This window comes from Eurosta solidaginis, chromosome 1 (genome assembly GCF_040869045.1).
Source record: "Eurosta solidaginis isolate ZX-2024a chromosome 1, ASM4086904v1, whole genome shotgun sequence".
Classification (NCBI taxonomy): domain Eukaryota; kingdom Metazoa; phylum Arthropoda; class Insecta; order Diptera; family Tephritidae; genus Eurosta; species Eurosta solidaginis.
Window position 1 is genome coordinate 7754535 of NC_090319.1, and position 23801 is coordinate 7778335.

Consider the following 23801-nt stretch of genomic DNA (forward strand, 5'->3'; position numbering starts at 1 on the left):
TATAGTATATATTGTTATGTAAAAAAATCATAGAGATCAGTAATATATATAATATATATATATATATATATTTTTGTTTGCAATTTCGTCCCCATTTTAACAGCTAGAAGCTTCAAATTTCACCGAATGCTTACGTATATAGCATATATTTTTGTCTGAAAAAATCATAGGAATCGGTGGTATATATATTATATACCCCATATAAATTGTCATTTTTGCCCCTTTTTTACAGCTAGAAGCTTCAAAATTCATCAAAGTTCATCAAATAGTTACGTTTACGTCATATATTATTGAAATATGTGATTCGTAGTCATGGTTTTTATACGCAGACCACAAAAAACTTGAAAATTTGCATCTTCATACAAAGTACCTACCTATTTTATTTTATATTTATCTTAAAAATCGTTTAGGTATGTACATCTGTTCACTATATGTTTCTTATCTTATACATCCCATTATTTTGAGATTACGAACGGGATAAGATTATTGTTCAGCCCCATTCATGAAAGGTATGAAGTATTCGGCCCAGCCGAAGACAGTCCCATCCTTACTTGTTTTTTTTTTCCAGCTTAAATAGCAAATGATCAAACGACGTCAAGCGGGTTATGGAAAGCAAAAATGTTAGCCGTGAAGTCAGAGTGTACCTTCTTGAACTGAACTGAAGCAGTCACAAGCATGTTGCTTGTAATATGTATGTTTAACAAGTTGTGTGTAACGCGCATCTACGACCACTTCAGCAGTTTATATTGGCGTTTTAGCTTTGGCATTTACTATGCGTACAAAAAGCTTGTTATTAAAATTTGATTTACTTGCTCATTCCAATAGCGCAATAGAAATCAATGAGCAGAGAAATACATTTCTGGAGATACGAGGAAGATTAAGGGTGGTAATAGCTTGGAAATAATTTAAAAAATTGTAACATAAATTGCGACTGAGTTGAGAAATGTCTGATAACATAGATTAGACAAACTAAATTCGTCTATAGTAAATGATTTGTGTTTTCAGTTTTTTTAATAAGAGCCCAATTTTAAATAATTTCTTCCAGTGAGTTTTTGTTCATCTCTATTCACCCTTGTATGAGTTTCTTGTACAAATTTTTAACTTTGGACACATATAGGAAAATCTCTGTGTTTTTTCCGTCTGAAAAAATTTTAAGAAAACTTAAATTAACATTTAAAAAAATGAACATTTTATAAAAATAATGATAAATCTGCTAAATTTTCTTTCGATTATTCTAAGTTAGCTGATTGAATTTAAATTTAGAAACGTCAGCCACGACTCCCCCAGCTCTCTTCCTCTTTACCTCCCATGAAATAGTTTTATAAATCGCGAGAATTCTAAGTCTATCCTAAGACAATGAAACTAAGCAACTTTCAAAACGGCACTAACAAGTTGTATATCTTACAGGGCACCGTATTGTTGTTTTTATGGCGGCTGGTATACTCCCCGCGGGTTTTGGGGATTGTTATTGATGTTGATGGTCCTTTGCGGGATATGTGGATCCGGTAAGTTCCGGTAACAAACACTATTAAGGTACTAGTCCGACCATCTCGGGAACGATTTAATATGACCAAATTGAACATTCCAACCTTTGTTATCGATGAGTTATCGATTTTTTACCAAAAACTTATAGATATTTTATCAAAAATTAATCAGAAATTTTTCGATACGTTATCGAAATGGTATCGATCATCGATATCATTATCGAAAAGTTGCCGGCCATTTGTCGAACGGCTATCAATATGTCAACAAAAAACCATCAAAAAGCTATAGGTTTTTTATCGAAAAGTTATCGATTCGTATTATTGATTTTGTACCGAAAATATATTGATTTGTTGTAGATGTGCCATCATTTTGATATCGGGGTGTTATGGATTCGTATCGATTTGTAGCCAAAAGTTATCGATTTGCTTTGTGTGTATTTACAATTTTTTATCGAAAAGTTATGGATATAGTGTCAAAAATTTATTAAATTTTTTCGAAAACTTTCGATTTCTTATCGGTGTGTTTCCAATTCGTAATCGACGTGTTATCGATTTCTTAACAACGACTCATCGGATTGTTATGAAATCGATATCTATTAAACTTCAATATAATATCGGTGAAACCTTGGTAAACCGTAAATAACAACCCGATTTTCTGATAAAGTTTCTTCTGTTTAATTTCAACCCCTGAGCGAGCTCTGGTCTATTTAAAAACATTAGTTTTCAAGGCCTAGATCTGCAAGTTTACATGTCATTGGTAGTTAGGACATATGTGTACTTACGATATTTGACGAAGGTTATAGTCATATTTTTGCTACGTGATTCCGGTCAGTAGAGCAGGTACCGGCCCATGCATATTTACAGTGGTAATCAGCCCTTAGTCGTGACCTTGTTTACATAGATCCCATTGCAATGTAATATTCCTACAGCGTGCAGCGCATCTTATTTGTCGTTATCACGACTGCTGTGCACGCTGTTCATCACTGAAAGGCTTACGCAGTTCGACTTAGGACCACACAAACTTACGGTGTATGCAGATGACGTTCTCTTCCAGTCATTAAACGTGGCAAATGTCAGCCAACAATTAGCTCAACAGACGGTTCTAATTTTTTTTTTTCGAATAATCGGAGTCGGAAGTATCAAAATTTGAGACGTATCGGAATGAGAATCGAAGCTGTGTTGCATCCCTACTCTATACGTTGAAACATACAAGTGGAAATGTGTGTCTTGAATGCATTTCTTGTCCTTCTATTGAATGCAAACAATTCAACTGGCATTCGATTGTAATGCACCAATCAAAATTAAAACCGACCAATTCATTATAATATTTTAATTGGCATTTTTCCATATATTTAAAAAACAAATAAGCCAATGCCCATACGTCAACATACACACATTTACACTCATACACAGAAAACTTTTTAAATAGGTTGAATGCAAAAGTACAGAAATGGAAAAACATTACTCGAAAGGCATTTAAACCTCCTCCACGCAAAAACGCGAAAGAGATTACCAGCGGTGGAAGAAATATCCAATAAGTGTAACAAGGCAGTTTAAAAAAGTTCTTGCAACTTCAGGTCGCCCTTATGCCACACTGCAGCCAGCTTTGCTTTAAAGTTAATTTGTTTCTTTTGCCTAAGCAAGTTCCAGTGAAACATTTAAATAGGCGATAAAGCAGCAAAGGAGGCTAAGTTCAAAAATTAACTGAACCAAATGCTGACTAAAGGCATTTAAATTAAAATAAAAAAGGAAGAATAAAACAGGCTTTAAATTTTTTTCACAATAAAACAAATGCAAATTACTGGCGCCCTAATTAGTGAGATTTTTTGCGTGGCCAAAGGAGAATAACTTTAATATAAATGCATATATGTATGTATATATGTATGTTTGTATATATATATGGTTATGTATTTGTAAATGGAAATATGAAAAAGAAGAGGCAAACAAATTTCCGCAAGTATTTTTTGTTAATATGCAAAAAAAGTTTTATTTGTTAAATAGCAAAAAAATGTTAGACAAAAATTAATTTAGTAAAGCAGAGATAGAATATCACCCCTTTAAAAAAGTTTAATGGGACTGGTCGATGAATTAAACATCTTAGAGACTGAAGTTTTCCACATTGTTCTCTAAAAATAGAGCTTTACGGGGACTTTGTACTGAAAATTAAAAAGCAATATCTTTCTATAATTTATGTTAATTTTACAACATTTTGATTAAAATTACGTATTTTCACTCCTTATAGGCTTGCAAGGCTAGCATAGTGCCTCTTCTCGAAATTTCCTATAAACCTTCAAATATACTGACCTATGTTTCAACAAACGAGGCACTTAACTCAGTATTAACCTAACAGTGGGCAGTTATTGCATAAAAACCCCGTAAAAACTTCCTAAACGGTTCCCTTGAAACGCCATAAAAAGCAGCCTCTATACAGGAGAGATGGTTTTTTGTGCTCCTTCTTGAGAAATAAGTTGACAGGCGTGACAAGTGAGCTGTCCTTTCAGCTTTGCGAAGTGCGAGCTGCAGGAGAAACGATCGAAAGCATGTTCAGTGCTCATCTTGAAATATCGCATATCTTGATTCAGCAATCATAATCGCACCAGTAACCACAATTTATACTCTTACCACACCTGAATATGTAACCGTAGCAGTAACAGTAATCATGTGCGCACCTGTGACCGTAATCGTAAGTTTGACCGCACCTGTAGCTCTAACGTAATCGTTCACGTTCACATTCACATTCACATTCACATAGGCTTACTGTCTTTCATTTAAATAAGTAACGCTCTTATGTTAACTAGTTTTGGTTCTCTGGAGAAAAAGTCAGTTATTGCGTAGCAGGTGCGCATCTATCCATATAAATACGTCACACGCAAATTTTTCAACTCCTGTTTTGAACGCACCGCTTGGCCGATTTGGATGAAATATGCACCAATATGACTACCTGTTCCCTATCTGCGCTTCGAGGGCGATCTTAAGGCCACAATAGAGGTGGACGGTTGGCGCAAGCGTGCTCTAATGGCGGACGAGGCTATACACGTGTACACAGATGGTTCCAAATTAGTGGAAGGAGTAAGGTCTGCGGTATACTGTGCTGTTCCGGAAATAAGCAGATCTTACAGGCTGCCGGATTACTGTAGCGTTTTCTAAGCGGAAATATTAGCCGTAACCAAAGCAGTAGAAACCCTGGAAGAGAATAGCTTAAGCTGCAACCATATAAACTTTTATATTGACAGTTAAGCAGCAATTAAGGCAATAATCTCGCATAGCTCAGCATCTAAATGCATATTAGAGTATAAGCAGTCTCTGGAGAGAATCGGGACAGGGAGAAGCGTGCATCTATATGGGGTACCAGGGTATATGGGAATAGATGGGAATGAAAAAGCGGACGAACTAGCTAAAAAGGGCGCATCCCTTGAAGCTTGCTCCGTAGACGTTCCAATTAGACTGGGCGAAATTAAACGAAAGCGAGAGGTGCCCATGATCGACCAAGTAGGAAAGGCGTGGGTTCAAGCGCGGGGCTGTAAAGTGTCGAAAATTATGTGTAGGTCTTACAACCTTAGACTAACAAAGTTGCTTCTATCATTAAAAAGAGAGGACTGTAGACTCATGACGGGTATTCTGGCTGAACACTGCCTTCTGGCGTCACATGCCTTTAAATTAGGCTTGGTCAGTGATAGCAGATGTAGGAAGTGCGGGCTGGAGGAGGAAACGATCGAGCACGTTCTGTGCTCGCGCCCTGCTCTTGCCAGGCTAAGACTGCAGTTATTAGGTGTGATACAGCTGTCAGATCTAGAAGCAGCAAATGCGTTAAGTCCTAGGAAGCTTCTAGTATTTGTATTTTTGGACGTAGTTATTTTATAACATAGGTCCTGGTTTTTGATATGGTTTTTCAGTTTGGTCGTTAAAACAAACTTCTGGTAACACTACGGACTCAATCTGTCAAATTTGTAGCAAATAGAATTTTTAAGTGCATAGATACCAGGCCAATGCTACCCGTCAGACAGATGCTCAGCATATATCAGTAGAGGAAAGTGTAAAAAATTGAACAACAGGGTGTAGTACCTCCAATACAAATTTTTTTGCTATCCCATATCTTCTGAACCGCTTAAGTCACATTACTCAAACTTGGCATAGATTCCAATATTGTTAAAACCAAAGTTTTAACGAAAATCGGACAATTGCCGTGTTTTTTTTTACACGCGTATACGTTTACGTTTGCGCGTAAAAAAACGCTTATCCTCGCTTAGATAATGATTAAGAGACCCATCTAGCGGCAGTGGTTAAATAACTAGCTACAGCACAGGGTGTACCGAAAAGCGGAGACAGAAACCTCTATTGTATGGTTGTGTATATCCTATATCTGAATCGGTTGCGATGAATTGTGGACACGCAAGAGGTGATACATAGAATTAGAGTAGAGGTGAAACATAGACACATATTTTAGTTACATCTGATTATAATGCGTATTGAAATTTAGTGCTACAAATTATATGCGCAGCAATAAAAAGGTGTATTTAAAGTTTGACGCTCAGCAGTCCATATAGAGTTTAAGCGTAAACGTCTATAGAAGTTAAACAAAAACACAGCTATTATCAAAAATACATATTACTACGTTCTGCTAAAGATATTTAACTTCATATTACTTTGGATCTTTCGCATGGTTAAGCTTATTTTATTAGGTTATTCGCCAATTTCAAGAAAATTGCATCATCAGTGTTAACGTCGACAATTTTGTACCCCACATAAGCACCGTATTTAGTAGAAATTATGCGAAATGGACTGTGGCACATCTGAAATAGCAAAAAAAAAAAATTGTATGTCCCATGTACAGAAATCTCCATGCAAACAAGGCGATACTAGACATAATTTGCTATTTATTTGAGTGAACTTATTATTATTATTATTTTTTCTTTTGAATAAACTCATGCCTGGAAAAAAAAGCTTTCACATTTTGTATAGAGAGCCTCCGTAATAATTATCTTATATATAAATAGGCAAGATGAAAAAATGTGGAACCGTTTTCTGCTAAACTATAATTCTAAGGTATACAGATTATATATGAAAAGATAGGACATTTTGAGCTGCACTGTTATCCATAAATAAAAAAAATTTGCAAAATCATTTTAATATAAAAAAAATTTAACATAACAGTCACACCACTACACATGCACTTATTCATACTATAGACACGCTGTGTGTGTGTACTTGCTTTTTGTGTACTATAGTGAATCGTGAGCATGGCCGAGGAGTTGCTTCGTACACAATAAAAACGAAAAAAAAAATACATAGCTGATCATGCATCAAGTCTATTTCTTTTCTTTCCTTTCATTTCCATTCTATTCTTTCATTTTCCTTTCTTTTGTTTTCTTTTCTTTGCTTTCCATTCCTTTCCTTTTCTTTCCTTTCCTTTCCTTCCTTTCATTTCCTTTTCTTTCCCTTCCTTTCCTTTCCATTCCTTTCCTTTCCTGTCCTTTCCTTTCCTTTCCTTTTCTTTATTTTCCTTTCCTTTCTTTTAATTTTCTTTTTATTTCCTTTCTTTTACTGTCATTTCTCTTCCATTCACATTCCCTCCTTTCTTTCCTTTCCTTCATTTACTTTCCTTTTCTTTCCTTTCCATTCCTCTACTTTTCTTTTCTTTCATTTCTTTTATTTTAATTTCCCTTCCATTGCAAATTTTACCAGTCATCTCACATGGTACACGAACCACACTTATTGAAAATTGTATCAAAAGTTGGAATGAGTTTAACTCATTTCATCATTGCACCCTTAAACAAAATATGAGAGCAAGACCAGATGAAATAGAATTCGTTGAATTTCTTAACAAGCTATGCAATGGTGAGCTAGGAACTTCTTTGCAGCTTGATGCAGATACTATTGAATTACCACCCCAAATAATTGGTGTTTTTGAAAATTTGATTTCGGACACATATGGCAATATTTCTGATAATATTTTATCAGAAGAAATTCTAAATTCTGTAATTTTGGCTCCTACGAATGAAGATTGTTATCTTATAAATGCTGATATACTTAGCCGTATATCAGGAGAAGAAAAAATGTATTGTAGTTTTGACAAAATATTAGATGAAATAGAAATAAATGAATATCCTATGGAATTTCTGAATTCACTGAGTCTAAGCGGAATGCCGCCACACAAATTGACATTAAAAATCAAAGCGATAGTGATACTTATCCGAAATTTAAATACAACACAAGCATTAGAAAATGGGACTCGCATGAGAGTTAAATGCCACGAATAAATCTAACTTTTTCAGGGTCGATTCTTCCATTTAAATTTCAAAGAACGCAGTTTCCCATAATACCAGCATTTGTTATGACCATTAACAAGTCCCAGGGACAGACTTTTGAGAAAATTGGCGTTCTTTTGAGAAGGCCAGTTTTTGCCCATGGATACGTAGCAGCAAGTAGAGTTCGCTCTTTTGATAGCATAAAATTTTATATTTCAAATGAAAATGGACAAGGAAACTTACTTAATGACAACAGAGTTTACAAAAAATATTGTATAAAAAGAAGTTCTACGTAGTCATTAAGCATTTTATTAGTAACAACAAACTTGGAATATGTTTTTTTTTACCAGAGTAGCCGTGGTATTTTTGAGAATTTTGGTTTGCAATGTTACTTTTTATAAAAACAAAAAGCTTCTTAGGTATCACTAGCTGTAGTTTCTTATATTTTTAAACATTACGTCCAAAAAGTATTTTAAAGCCATCTTAGAATAAATAAATAAATATAAATTAAAATTTTAGTTAGTTTTGAAGTATGTAATAGTTTTTAAGTTTTGTTCAGTATTGAAATTGCTCAATTTAGCAATATATTAATATTAATAAACATTTTAACGTTTTTAAATAACTCTTTTTCTTACTAAGGTAAATATCGTTAACTATGAACAATAAAAATTGTATATATTATTTTAACTGCTTATGTGGTTGAATTTCAACCACTGGGCGAACTCTAGTAATAAGAATACGACCTTAACTTTCAAGCACGTATTGCACAGCACACAAAAACTTCTAACTTCCAAACAACAGTATATCATAAAAATAAGCATGTAATACATGCACGAATTGAGCTTTAAGGTCTCTATATAATTTTTCCAAAATAGAGAATGGCCAATATGAACTCCTTATCTTGTAATACATGTGCCGAACATACAATTGAGTGACCCTACATATACTCTTTACATAGCATAAAAAAAATCACAACAAACACATGTCAGTAGGCAGCAGCATGTAATGTAAATATTTTTCAGCTGAATATTTGTGCTGCTAGGAAGTGTTAAAAATTTACAGTTTTGAAAAATATTTGCACTGTATGGTGCATCACATTTTAGTTGTAAATGCAACTTCGAAAAGGAGAAAAAAAAACTACAAAAGTTCGTATATTGTGCAGGTTTTTATCTTATTTTACTCAGCTACTCACTAAACGAATGGCTAGAACAAGGAAGTAAAAAAAATACAAAACGGTTGTTTTAAGGTAGCAATGGAATCAGCAATTTCCCAGTTGTAAGCGGCAATGAAGTGTAAAAACTAAACACATTGAATGCACACATTCTTACATATTTATGTATTAGGGCGGGTCGATTTAAAAATCGCTCATTGCTCTGTGAAAATCGTATTCTATGGATCAAAATAAGAAACTTTGCCGAAGGAACCATACCTCTAAAACGAATTCTGATGTCCCCCCCTTTGGGTTGAACTTTTGGGTAGGGGCAATTTCAATTCTACCTGCTGTGTCTTGTGGTGGCTTAAAAAAAACCACACAAGCAATTTTACGATCTGCAATTGTGTCACAGTGATACCTTCATTTTTTAAACTACTAAGTTAAATTCATTTTTTCATTTACATATGTTCTGACTAAATAAATTTCTAAAGACGACCCAAAGCGGGGGACATCAGAATTCGTTTTAGAGGTATGGTTCCTTCGGCAAAGTTTCTTATTTTGATCCCTAGAATATGATTTTCACAGAGCAATGGGCGATTTTTTTGCCTACCCACAAATCGGTCCGGCCTAGTATGTATGTATGTGTCTACATTGGTTTAACATAATATGAGCTCATGCTAACTTGTGCAGGGAAACTTAAGGCCTAGTTTCTTTACCACAGTTCTGCAAATACAAAAAAAATAAAAAAAAAGGTGTTTTTTTTATTTTTTTTTTTTAAACTCACGCTAACATTTGTTTTACTTTGGTGATAACATAAATTAGCAACAGAAATCATTTAACCTACACAACAATAACAAAAGCAAGTACAACAAAATAACATGAAGATAACAACAGCAAGCACACAAAAAATTGCTACAACTTAACGAACAACAAAGTTAACAATCGAAACAGCAGCAACTACAACAACTACTACAAATGCAATTGCAACCATTTGGCACTACAATTCTTATTACTTTTTTCTTTTACTAAGTTTAAAGAGCAGTAGAAAAGTTGAGCTTAATTAGCCCTAAGTGTGTAAAAAGGGGCTAAAAAGATTAAAAGAATAAACAGATAATGTGTGAATGTAAAAAAAAAGGTAGCCCTTATTTGTGAAAATATAGCGCAGCGATAGGACCTCAGCAAGTTGAGAGACTTACATGAATAGTGTTCAGATTAATTTTTGCATTTAGTAGTTCTCATTTTGGAACATAGAGTTCGAAGAAATGTTCATGTTGGCCTTATTTTTCAAATGCCCATGTTTTCTAGGTTCGAATCATTAAATTTCTTTTCTCCAATTTTCGAATCATGTGTTTCTTGTTCACATAAAAATTAGGTTTGCATTTTAAGTTTTTGATTAATTTACTCTATTTAAATTATTTATAACAATAACAACATTGCACATTCAATAAAACATTAAGTAAATTTACACACAAATCACCCACTAATGCAACACTGGTTGCACAAAGACGACCAGCACGGTGTTGCAGTTTAGATGTATAGCCTTTTTATGCATTCGCACTTTGTTAATTTATTTTTTATTAAATGAAATCTCAAATTATGCATTCATGGTTATTATATGTTGGGTATAATGAATGGGTAAACAAACAGCGAATGAAAGCGTATTGAGTAAATTATGCAAAATGGCCTTTATTCAAGTACTTTCAAAATAATACTTATATTGCTCGACAGATAGCGTTTTTAATCGAAACTGATTGATAGCTTAAATGAAACTGATTCTCGCGACTCTACTGTTGTCGCCTTTTATACTGTCTGGTTTCCTCGTTGCATACTTCTAGGCTTTTCCATTCCAGAACTTACTTGTTAGTTATCAGCTACAAAATCACCAGCCACAACTACGTTTATAGCTTCTCATATTCGCGTGAGTAATAAAAAATAAAATAAATGTAAGGCGCGATAACCTCCGAAGAGATCTAAGGCCGAGCTTCTCTTCCAATTTGCGTCGTGCTCCTCTTGATTTTTCCCTACAAATTGGTCGGACGGGACCTACATGTTTTATGCCGACTCCGAACGGCATCTGCAAGGCAGATGAGTTTTCACTGAGAGCTTTTCATGGCAGAAATACAATCGGAGCCCTTGCCAGACACTGCCGAGGGGCGACCCCGCTTAGAAAAATTTTCTTCTAATTGAAAAATCTTATTTCTAAAATTTTGATGTTGCTTTGCCCGGGAGTTGAACCCAGGGCATACGGTGTGATAGGCGGAGCACGCTACCATCACACCACGGTGGCCGTGCAACACGCGTGAGTAATACTTGCACAAATTATTGCCCTCTCTTGTGAGCACCTCAGAAAAGATAAATGCATGTGTTTGTGCGTTGCTTCTCCGCTGCGTGTACGTACATATGTGTAGACATAATGATTGAATTATTGATGTGCATCGAGTCACTGCTTAGAGATGACAGTACCCCTTAGTGTTGCTAATATTCGTAACAATATTATTAATATTTATTTAATAATTTGGGAAAAATTTAAACAACGTCACATAAGGACGGACAAGGCGATAGCTGATTCGATTATACCTTGTAAATCTCTTCAAAGCCTTTTATTCCGGGAGTGGGATTTGGATCTGCACTCCTACGATGGTTGAAGTGTTACAACCGCATTCAGCTACATTATTAACATTGCCAACATTGTTTTTGAGAAGAAAATGAAGTGGAAAATAAAGAGATATCCACAGAGGCTATAACTTGGCCACCAAGTTGGCCTTAATGACAATGTATGGCTTAAATCCATCCATGCCACCAATCTTTTTCTACGTCGCTTGCGATAGGAAAGGAGCAGGTCAATCTGTAGGATAATTCGAATGCAGCGGCTAACTGCAATGTGAATACGGCTTCCCTCTGTACCTTCCATTTTCCCCTGAGGGAATTATATGGTAAAATCCGGTAAAGTTGTAATATGTGTTATATTAGCTGCAATATGATGACACATCAGATTTGGTCAACAAACACTTCCTCTTACAACAAATACGCGATACCTATACTCTAGATCATAGGTATGCATTCCATAGCATAAGTGTGCTTTCACTGCGTATGCTAAAGGGCAATCGCTTTTAATTTTTGGAGACCTATGCTATAGAATCACAGTGTGAGCAGATCAAGATCTGAACATCTTTCACAACACTTAAAGATCCTTTATGAGTAGATTTTAAAGTAGAAATACTTCAGCCAATATAGCGTACAGAGTTTTCGTGTGGCCAGTACACGTTGTACCACCGCAGTGATCTCATTGCATCCACCAATGAATTGTCATAGAAATTCCAAAACGGAAACCGAAGCATAGTAGCCATTTTAAAAAGGTTGCGTCATAGGGACATTTCTATTGGAGGCATTGATATCATATAATTCAAAAGATTGTTGAAGTCTCAGCGATATACCTGATAACTTCTTCTGCTACGTCCAAACATTTGCTCATATCTGATTTCACCGAGAATATCAGATGAGTGCTGGAATTCGTATGTGGGTCATTCAGTTAAACTTATTATTTCATCAATAAGAACCGAAATAAGTATGTAACTTGATTACGGGCATATGAAATATATTGGAAACTTCGTATTGTAATGAATATCGGGTAATTCCGCTTATTTGAAACCTTCTTCTAACGTTCGAATCAGTAAACTGTTGAATAAATCACCCCAATATTCTGTATTGTAAAATGGTCTATATTAGACTTCTTTGGGATGAGTACAATTATATTTCACAATTATACTTCACTTCACAACTGATAGCATGTTTAAATCAAACTGATTAATGATTACTCAGCTTGCGCTACTTTTATACTTTCCGTTGCTTCGTTCGCATATTTCTCCTATGGTCTAGACGTTTAACCTTCTAGAACTTTTGCATATCTTGCTTGGTTAGTTACCAGCTATATAAATACATGTATATTTGTAGTTTATAGCCATATTCCTGTGTATGTGTGAGTAATTATTTCGGCTGATGACTACATATGTGTGTGTAAGATAGCTTTTCGTCACCTTCTACATAAGTGTTGCTAGTTTTAATGTGTACACGTACATAAGAGTGGCTGCTTCATGTTATTGTTATTGCGTGAATATTTACTGCTTAGTGATGTTAATATTCGTCACATTATTAATAATTTCAAATGGGACTATGATTTTTAAGCCCTAAAAAGAGTTTGGTATGCCCAGCTGAGCTAATCATTTATTGGGAGGTCAAAAACTCTATTTTTTCAGGATTATGTGTGAATCACGTTTGAGCCTCAACCAGATTTTTCTAGTAAGTGCCACAGAAATGTTTCACAACAATTTTCCCTATTAAACAAGTGAGCAGTAACATAAAAACCATTTTACAAAAAAAAAATTTTTTTGAGCGTGCAAAAAAGTATTCCGCATACTTTGTGCTTGTAATTTTGTTTAAAGTATAAATGATACGTATATATAAAAATATAACCAATTATGATATTAAATATCGCAAACTCTCAAAAAACCTCTACTTCCTAATCAAAAATGCAGAGATCCGTTTTATTGCTAGGCAAAAATAGACAGCCTTTGCTAAAAACATTCTAAATTCGTATTTAAGTTCAACCTTCAATTTACAAGGTCTCTATTATTGTTGTATTTAAATTCAAGTATATAAGTAAACATTTTTTTTGTCTAAGAACAAACAAATGTTGGTCTCAATAATTGTACTTGTAAATGTTACGTGTGAGTAATCTAAATTTGTTTATCTTGTTAAAAGTCTTAAAAGTGGGCTAAAATTTGCATAACTGGCGAATTAACTTCGCAGTTTTACATATGAGCTTTACTTTTTCTTGTATTTGATTTGAAACACTTTAATTTAGAGGATTGTAATATGTTCCATTGACGGTCAGCACGTTACATCAAGTATCGGCGTCGTAGCATCGAGTTCATACACTGTCGGTAACAGAGTGCAGGGATAGTTGCTCTATGAAAATTTGTACGGTGATGATTGTGTTTCTTTGGGTCTTTTTGTGGCATTAATTTGAAGATATACGCAAACCTTTTTTGGATTCACTTTGGATTAAATTTTGAAAAATTGTTAAATTGTTTTCCATATGTATTCACCACACGTATCAAAGGCATCACTGTAGAGCTTTTGTTCGTTTTCTGAAAAATTTTCGGGCTTAAGGTGTTTTCAAGGACCTATGTAGCCTAAAAAAGAGTCGCCGCTGACCAAGCAATGATCTTGGGCGGAGAGAACCTCTGAAGAAACACCTTATAAATGGTCTGCAAAAGTCCATAATTTCGTCCCATTATACTCTACGATACAAGGAATGTGAAGGTGTCCATGGCACTTCAGAAAGAAGTGAGGACTATAACAGTGTATCACCTCTCGAAGATACAACACTGTCATCTGACCGTTACCAACTTATGGTATCCTAGTCTTTTAAAACAATATTAGATCACATGCCAATAAGACGATTTAAACGTACAAAAACTGATGTAGTGTCTGCCGTGGTTTATATAATGTCAATTATTGATTTCAGATACCGAGAATTACACGGTGCAAATGCCAGGAAGGATTGGTAGAAGAAACTAAATACGAGCACTTCTACGACTGCATTATCTCTTGAGAAAAATCGAGAAATAAACTTTAAGTTGTGCGGAACAATTAGGCTGATGCTGTGGTTGTGAGGTTCGTATATTCAGGTTTGGACAGGAACAAACTTCCCTCTCAAACTTTCCACTCTCTAGGTTTCTTAAGAGCGTCATCTCAGATCACTTTGCTATTGTACTTCGATAATTGTATATACCCACAAATGCCTTCTGAGAAATGAGGAGAAAAAGTAGTCTATTGAAAGAGTTAAATGCCGATAATCAGACCCAAATGCATGTGCCGGAGATACGAAGTGAATAATTAAGTTTATATGGAAAAGATAGTGGTTTAGAATACTTATTAGAAAATATATGCTGAAACGAATGTGTTTTCCTAATGGCACACAAAGAGGGCTGCCAAAATGGATCAAAAATTACCCGTGTAGAAGATTCGAAAGTCCTCATGACCGCTCTTTCAAAACATATCTAATATAACTTTATCTTTTACCAAGAAAACAAATTTCAAATGCAACTTGTACTCGCCGCAATAGCGTTTAAGGTAAGTAACATATTATTTTTTTAGTTACTTGTGTAGATCTCTGATGTATGCATATGTACATTTATGTCAACTCCTTTGAAAAAAAATCAACGTTCACTTTGACACTACAATCTAATAAAAATTTTGAAAATGATAAGAGCAGGCAATAAATCAGCAACAAGAATTTTCCAATACACTAACAAATTTCAGAGCTACTTTGGGAAACAACAAATTATTGAATACTTGAAGCTTAGGAGATTTTCTAACTACCACATGGCTGAGCTCATTTTCATGGTAAAAAATAAATGAAAAAGTACACAAATAACGCTTTTACTTAATTGGATATTTTATAATTTTTTTAATGTTATTGCTTTCTTATTCTTTTTTGAAAATTTTGAATATTTAATTTTGTTACTTGGGTGCAGTTTTTGTGTCAGCTCTTTGGCTCTTAGCATAGTGCACACCTTTAATTGCTGCACTTCACGTGTCATACTCATCTCAATGACTGACACACAGAGGCAAGCACATTGTTGTTTGTTTGTGTGTATAATTAGAAATTATAAACATTGTGTAGCACAATTCATCTCAGCATGTCAAAAATGTTGAATTTATTGACAATTTGTTGAACTGTGACAATAGCGATTTGTTATGCCAGTTACAACAAAAATATACCAAACTTTTAGGTTTTTATTGATGATATTCAGGTGTAAATGTATGTTTATATATTGTGCATACCGATATCTAAGCAGTTGATGAGGGTACGTATGCAGAGCTTAGAACAGCCGAGAACTTGACAAAATTCGTCAAAATTATATTAAACAATTTGGCGTTTTTTTTTTGTTATACTTTGATAAACATTTAAATCATAAATCATATCAATTCGATATAAAAAAGTTATCGAAGAGTTATCGATTATTAATCGAAAAATTTTCGGTAAAATATTAAAAATCATCGATGTTTTATCGGAGTATTACTAATATTATATCTTCGTATTAGCGGAAATTCACCGATTTGTTATCGAATTGTTATAAAAAGTTATCGATTTGATATCAAGAAGTTGTCGATTTCTTACCGGAGTGCTACCAATATGCTAATAGCCTGCGTTTGACGACTCATTATTTTTCTTATGAAACAGATACCGATAAAATTTCAAAATAAAATCATTGACATATCAGTAACCCGTCGATAACAAGTATCAAGCAGCCGATGACCTCGCTATAACAAACCGATAAATAGATGATGACAATGCTCATTCGACAACAAGCCGATTATATACTCGTCGGCTGTTTCCGATAAGAAACCGACAAAGCGTTTAAGGAACCCGAAATTATTTGTTTCAGGTAAAGTTACTTTCGTTTTGGTTTAGTTTCAACCCTTGGGCGAGCTCTAGTTAACTTAAAAACATTAAAATTATGGTTTTGGCCACCGTCATATAATTCCTGTCGGAAGTTATTTCCCTTTTGACATCGTTACACTTCCATACTGTTATGTCATCTAATATCTGTGCATTCCTATATACAGCTGGTTTCCACATGTAGAGTCCTGTGGGTCTAAGAGCCCCTTTTGCGGCCAAGCACGAAAGCATACAGAGGCACCAAGATAAAAATTACGTTTAAACCTGCCTGAAGGGTGCTGCTCTCTGCAATTGATGTTCCAGGTAATGTCAAGCGAAAATCTGTACCATTTCCCTGGTGATAACTGTTCGTCTTTGCCCTAGTTTCCTCGTCTTGCATCGGCGTATTACTGTTTCGCTCTAATAAGAAGGCGAAGATCGGCATTGTACATTCCGAAAGCCAACTGACTGAGAAATCTGCAGAATCAGTCCTTCCCGACGATGACCCACGGACTCCTCTTACACGCTCTAATGGGTAACCGAAAGGTTAAGCTGTATTTCTGAACATGCTTCAATATTGGCGCTTGGTAGTTATCGAGAAATTATTTTAATGCTCCCTGCAGCGAATCGCACTATTCCAAACTAATGTTGAACTATAGCATTTAGAAACGGGACTAGTTCTATTTCTATCGCCTTATAGCGCTTTCAACTGAAAATTTTAAGTTTAAAGTGCGACGAAATGGAAATTAGCCTTCTTTGCAGACTTTTAGAATGCGATATTAACTAGCTCAGTTGTAGGCGGTTCTGAGGTGCTGGTGCTGCCAGTGTAGCTGCCAGCACTTTTTTGGAGTTAGTCATTAAACCTGTAGTGCGAAACTGCTGCTTTGCAAGACTACTTTACAATTTTCTCTGCGGGGTACTGTGCTTGAATTTTAAGTTATTAAAAGAGTTTCCGATTTATAAAAAAAGCTCGAGACGAAATTTACCTTGGCTTCTCGCGAGGTAATCGACTCCCAAATATTCGTAAGGCTATATTATATAGAGCTTATGCATATAATACTGACAGTGCAGCGACTTAATTGAGTATCGAGAAACGCGCGGGCTTAACTAATATTTCGAGACTCGATAAGTTGCAAGAAGCCTCGGTCTCGATTTCTTGAGTCTCAAGGCTCTCTCTTGGTTTGATAAGAAACCGTAAGCTCAAATAATTACTTAGCACAAGAACAAAAAAAGCAAATTTAAGAAATGTTATTCTGCCAATTTCTTTTGACTAGCAATTACAGTAGAAGAACAACGACAACAAAACCAACGTCCAGTTATCGCACCAACTATAAATATATATATTCTTACAGCTTTCTCACTACCAACGTGTTACCATTTACCCGTGTCGCTTCCTGAAGTTATGGCATCGCATTGTAAGCACTAATTAATTGGATCTAAATAAAAATGGCTTAAATCGTTTTATTTCGCACAAGTAAAATGAGAATAAGAAAAAAACTGAAGTAAAAAGATTTAACGTACAATATGATATTTTCTTAGGGCATGCTATATACAGCTACAGTGGTTCAAATTGTATATGTATGTCAGTATGTTTATATATTTATATTTTGGTTAAGATCACTTAAAGCACGTAGATGTGAAGGGCGTAGCTGTGAAGCTGCCAGCTTTGGCTGATTATGAACCATAGATAATGAAATTGTACTCTAGATGTTTGAGAAACTTCTTCTCACATAGCTGGACTGCATGAATAGAAGGTGCCACAAAAGAACGTTGCATGCCGCATTGAAGTAAAAGAAGAAACACCGCATAAAATAAAATGCGTATAATAAGGGAAAAGAGGCGCTGGATGCCCAATTTAAAGTATGATGGAAAAGAACAGAGTTTCCGTTAAATTATCTTTGGCTAAGTCTAACACTTTTTCACTAGAATACGCTATTTGGTAGAATATGTTTATACACCTTCAAGGAATCAAAGTTCAAGTGGAGGTTGCTACTATAAAGGATTAGATGGTACTCGCTGCTGTAACTTTTAGCGAGTTTAACATCTACTCAGATAGGCGCGGGCCATTAAAGAGACACGCTCTGCCACCGTGAGGCCAAGGACTGTGAGGAATTGCTTGACTTCATTTGCGTTAGCATCTAAGTATTTTTTTATAAAATTATCTGGCTGCCGGGGCATAACGATATTCCAGGCAAGGCCGAATGGAGCGTGTCTGCCAGTGGATACTTTAGTATTCCGCTGGCCACTTGCTATCTGCTTAAGACACCGTTTCTAGCAATTTTTCGAGATCTTTCTGGCCGCTTGTCCGCCAAGCGCTTGGAGTAATAAAAATATTTTCGATATAATATTTAACTTAGTCCGGCAATATGCGCTCCACTTTTATATTTTTGTTCCTCAAAAAAATGTGTACAGTGCTTATGTTAAAATTTTATTATCAAAGTTGAAGAAGATTATGTCTCTACATAAAGAAAAATTTTTCGTTTCTTCTAGTCCATTTATATGAAGGAAGTGCTTACAAATTTTTATCTTCATAATTTCCAATTTTATTACATTATTAAGGTGGCCTGAAATAAGTGTAAGTTTTCATGTTTATAGATGAAAGAGTACTTACTTAAAAATCGATCGGAAGATTCCAGAATTCTAAATGGACTTTTTTAATACCTCTAAATATTTCGATCCCTCTCCCGTCTTAAAAAATGTTAACCTTAGTATTACAAACTAATAAAGCCCAAAGTTTCGTTCAAAATATCAGGTCACTGGGTTATCGGGTAGTTCCTAAAATCATAAAGGAAAATTTTCATGTTCGAACAATTTTTTAATTTTCACAATCCAAGCACCACATATCGGAATTTTTTTCCCTGGGGGCCATTCACGTTCTGTGAAGTGATATAATGAAAACAACAACTCATAAACTCATAAAACTCGTTTTTATTTTATCACTTCACAAACGTGAATTGGCCCCCTGATGTTGCATTGTCATCGGGTTCTTAAGTATATTCTTAGCTTCAGAAATTTAGCCCTAAAGGAAGTTACTCAAACAGTAGTTGCAAGATTCTACATTTCTTAAATGGGCTTTCTAAGTATATCTTAATATTTCGGTCCCTGACCCAACTCTTTTTCCCAATTATTACAACGTAATCAAGCCCGACGCTTTGCTCAAAGTTTCAGACCACTGGCTTATCGGGAAGTTCCTTTAATTTCGAAGCCAGATTTCAAATTTCGAATGTGTTTTGGAATTTTTACGGCCCCTGGACCACCCAGCAAAGTTTTTTTCCCCACGTGTTAAATTGTCATCGGTTTCCGATGTGTGTACAAAGTTTCAAGGCTCTAGCTCTCCGAAAAGTTACTTTAAAATTTTTTATGAAAATTGGCGGAAGAATATCAAATGGAACTAATATAAAGGAAGTAAAAAGTGTTGATTATTTGTTTAGCTTCAGAATAATAAATTTAATTTACTGCAAATAAATCAAAGCTAGTATTTGTGCTATTTTTTAACACTTTTCATTTTAGCAATCAATACAAACCCACATAATAAATTTGTATATACTAAGCCACAATGTTGTGAACATTTCAAGGCCATGACAAAAAAAATTGACTACTGTTCCCTGTCAATTTAATGCTACCAAACATAAATATTGCCACTAGTCACTGTCATTGTCACATTAACGCCACTTAACTATTATGGCACCGCAAAAGGTTTTCTCTTAACATTGCGCTTAAAATGCAACCCAAAAGTGTGTTGCTTAAGTCGTTTGTTTATATTGAACTGCCAAGAAAAAGGAGCATAAAAATGTAGGCGAGGGTAAAAAAGAATAAGAACAAATGAGTTGCATAAAAACAAAGTGGGTGCCACTGCTACATGATGTCGTTTGTGAGACTTTTTAGTAAATTAAATTTTTTAAGTTTCTTCTTCTTGGCATTGATGCCACCACCAAAGCTAACACTAAAGTGCTTAGCATTGCAACAAATGTGTGGCACATTTGCTGTCGATATTTGCACCAAGAACGACAACAACAAGAACTGCATATGTGCCACTACAATACTTTAAATGAAGCTTAGTAATATCTGATTGTGTTCGCCTTATTGGCAGTTTTTGTATTTTTTTTTTCTAATTTAAATGTATTTTTTTTTTGTTTGTATTTTAATTTTGTATGGCAGCGCCGTTCTTGTAAATTTTATCTAGATCGTCGTCAAGTAAATAAACAAATAGTAGCCTACTTGCAAATACAAAACAGCTAAGTTGACATTTGTGCAAACTTAATGAAAATAAAAGTTGTTGGTTCACAAGAAGCAAATACATACGCAAATATGTATGTACATGCATTTACCTATTTGCTCTTAATGCAGTGGAGTTAAAAAAACATTTAACGAACTTCATTAACAGCTGGCAAAAAAAAAAACGATTTGAAGAATAAAAATATGAGCGCCACTATTAAAATTTGTGTCATTTTGTTATCACATTGACATTGTTTGGAGTTGAAGTTGTAAAAATGGCATAAGTTTAATAAGAAGATTTTAAAATTTTTTTTTTAGTTTTTGGCGATATTTGTCTGCTTTTTGCATTCATTCTGTTTTATTTTATTCCTTAAAATGCAGTTATGTAAATATACATATATGTAAAATAAACAGCAGCGTAAATCCAATTTCGGCTACATCCGAACTTAGACTCCCCTAATTTTTGGGAATAGTTTGCGTTTAAAATATGCCTCAGTAGGATTAAAAAAGTAATTTATCGCAAATGAACTGTGCAAATGAAACTCACGCTGATAATATAATGTTCGGTTACACCCGAACTTGAACATCCTTACTTGTTTTTTTCTTTATTTAGTTTTATTTTAATTTATCTCATTTTGTTCCATTTAGTTTAATTTATTTTAATTTTACTTATTTAAGTTTATTTGTTTTATTGTATTTAATTTAATTTAATTTATTTTTTTTTATTTTTCTTATTTTATTTTATTTTATTATTTTTTTATATATTTTTTTTCATTTATTTTATTTTATTTTATTTATCTTATTTTATTTTATTTTGTTTTATTTTATTTTATTTTATTTTATTTTTTGGTTTCTTTATTTTATTTTATTATTATTTTATTTTTTCATTTATTTTATTTTATTTTACTTTATTTTATTTTATCCTATTTTTTTATTCTATTTTATTTTATTTTTATTTTATTTTATTTTATTTTTTATTTCATTTTCTTTTATTTTTTATTTTACTTTATTTTATTTTATTATTTTTAATTTTATTTTATTTGGCTTTATTTTATTTATTTTTTTAATCTAATTTCATTTATTATATTTTATTTAATTTTATTATATCTTCTTTTATTTTACTTTATTTTGTTTCATTAATTTTAATTTAATTTAATTTTATTTTTTATTTTATTTTATTTTATTTTTTTTTTAATATATTTTAGTTTATTTTATTTTATTTTGTTTTATTTTATTTTTTTTTTTTGATTTTTTTTATTTTAATTTTTTTTTGTTTCATTCTACATATTTTTTTGCTCAGTTTATTAAAATTGGGTGGGTCTATATGACCTTAATTAATTGCGCTTTTTGTTTGTATTTAATTACTATATCTTGTGCAATGATTGCATCAAATACTCAATAAATACCAACTGGTTACAATTGGCTTCAAAATATACGCCACATATGAATCAATAAAACAATTTTTTGTTTATTTGTTCTCGCATAGCAAGATAAAGTTCGTTGCTTAAGTCTATTGTTTTGCGCTTGACTGCAAAAACTGGAGCTATGCTTAAACATATAACAAATGCAATGTGAATGAGTAAATTATATATCTACAGTTTAGTTCCATATTTTATTGAGAGGCATTAATGATCGAATTGTTTTTTTTTAGGCTCGTGTGCAAAATTGTATGCCAGGCGTTAATTGAGGCACATGAAATTGAATATTTAAATGAATTGCATTGCAAATTTAAACAAATTCTGTGCATGTATTTCTTAATTTGATATTGTGTGGGCGCGTCCGAGTGATTTTCGAAAGTTAATTAAGCAAATATATTCGCTGGCATTGACGTTGCAAAATTTAACTAAGCTTTCATTTAAAACTTGTTTGTAATATATTTTTAAGAGCAACCTTTTGCTGTAATGTGGGTTAAGTATTTTTTAAATTTTTTTTGTTTACTTAAATTCGGCACTAATTCTTTATTTAATTGATCTACTAGATATTAAAATTTTGGATAATAATTTATATGTTCAAAGAAAAAATATGAATTTCTTATTCTGAAGTGTACGAGACTTTCGCCCTTGAAATAAGCAAAAATCTAAGCTTATTATAACAGCTGCAATTCTTTTGCAAGTTAGCGGAAATTAAATAGTAGGTAGGAAAGCGAGCTGCATTAAAGGCAATTATACAAAGTTATCTAGTTGAGTTGACTAAGCGGTTTGAGATGAAAGCGTTTAACAGTCGACCAAAAAAAGGGCATTAATGTTAATGAGCACACGAAATGTACATACAAATATGCAGATAAATGAAAATAACTAAATAAAAAGGTGGTGGCAGGGTGACATACATACAAGCAAACATACACATTCCATGTATTTAGTTTTGGTTATTCTCTGTTTGTGAAAAACATACTGCGCCAGAAGTTAAAATGACAAAGCAGATAAGGGATTCAAGAGGTTGACAAGCGCAATACAAAGCTTTAAAGCTTCAAAGCGTCCGTAACCAAATTTTCAGTCAACATAACCTACGCGAGGGGAATCCTGTTACAAATATAAATGTGGATGGCGTAAGAGGTTGAACATGGGCATATAAATTGTTCCAGAGAGGGTCGGACTAGAACCTTAATGGTGCGGAACGTACCGAACCTATACCCAGCAAACGACCATCAACATCGGTAACACTCGCCATAGCCTTCGGTGAGTGTCCTTATCATTAATACAACAACACTAACAACAACAACAAAACACATTTTAAGCCAAACTCGTATTGGACAAGAACAGTTTTCGGGTAATTTAAACTGACAAAGCCAAAAACTCAGCAATGATATTTACAAATAAATGTAGGGCGTGATATCTTCCGAAGAGATTTTAAGTCGAACTTTTGAGTACAAACTGGCAGGACGGGACCTACATGTTTTACGCCGACTCCAAACGACATCTACAAGACAGATGAATTCTCACTAAAGAACTTTTCATTTTGCATGACAGAAATACACTCGGAGTGCATAGAAAAACTCCTTCCTAATTGAAAAACTTGTTTCTAAACTTTCACGCCCAGGTCTTAAACTCAGGATCTTTGGTGCGGTAGTTGGAGCACGATACCTCTTCACCACGGCAGCCACAATGGGTATAAACACCTAACAACAATGCATTTTCTCTCTAGTATAAAAAGAACATGAAATTATTTGAATAAAACAAATGATCTCAAACAAAAAGGATAAGACAATTGATCCCAGATCACAGCATTCTATCTTTGGACATTGTTTTATTGTTTCCAAG

At 33.8% G+C, this 23801-nt stretch overlaps 1 protein-coding gene across 6 annotated transcripts in view; it reads right to left on the reverse strand.

Annotated features, from left to right (window-relative positions):
• The window catches only part of dysf (dysfusion), a 177222-nt gene that overhangs the window by 119316 nt on the left and 34105 nt on the right, over positions 1 to 23801 (reverse strand). The window lies entirely within an intron of this gene.